Source organism: Asparagus officinalis, chromosome 2 (assembly GCF_001876935.1).
Source record: "Asparagus officinalis chromosome 2, Aspof.V1, whole genome shotgun sequence".
NCBI lineage: Eukaryota > Viridiplantae > Streptophyta > Magnoliopsida > Asparagales > Asparagaceae > Asparagus > Asparagus officinalis.
This window is the reverse complement of record NC_033795.1, coordinates 50,765,518-50,766,179: the sequence shown is the minus strand read 5'-3', so window position 1 is coordinate 50,766,179 and position 662 is coordinate 50,765,518.

Here is a 662-nt window from a genome sequence, read left to right as displayed (position 1 = left end):
ACATCATGGCCGTTCGAGACTTGGGGAATGGATATTGTTGGTCCTATAAATCCCCCGTCAGTCAAAGGTGATCGGTTCATCCTAGCAATCACCGATTACTTCTCCAAATGGGCTGAAGCGATTCCGCTAAGAGAAGTTAAAACGAGTAATGTCATTGCATTCATCAAACACCATATCATCTACCGGCATGGTGTCCCAAGACGAATCATACATGACAACGGTCCTCAATTCATCAGCAACGCCTTCATCAGGTTTTGCGAGAAGTTCAAAATTCAGGACATTTCGTCGACGGCTTACAATCCCACAGCAAATGGATTGGCTGAAGCCTTCAATAAAACAATCATAAAGCTCTTGTCAAAACTCGTGAAAACTAATAAACGAGATTGAGATGACAAGCTTGGCGCAACTCTATGGGCCTATCGTACCACTGTACGTACACTGACGGGAGTGACCCCGTATTCGTTGGTATACGGATGTGAGACCGTTCTTCCATTGGAAATACAAATTTCATCTCTTCGGATTGCTCTCGCAACCCAGATGACAACTGAAGAACAACATCAGAAACGTCTCGAAGAACTCGAGATGCTCGACGAAAATCGCTTAGAAGCTCAACAGCATATTGAGTTCTACCAAGCCAGAATTTCCCGAGCTTTCGACAAGAA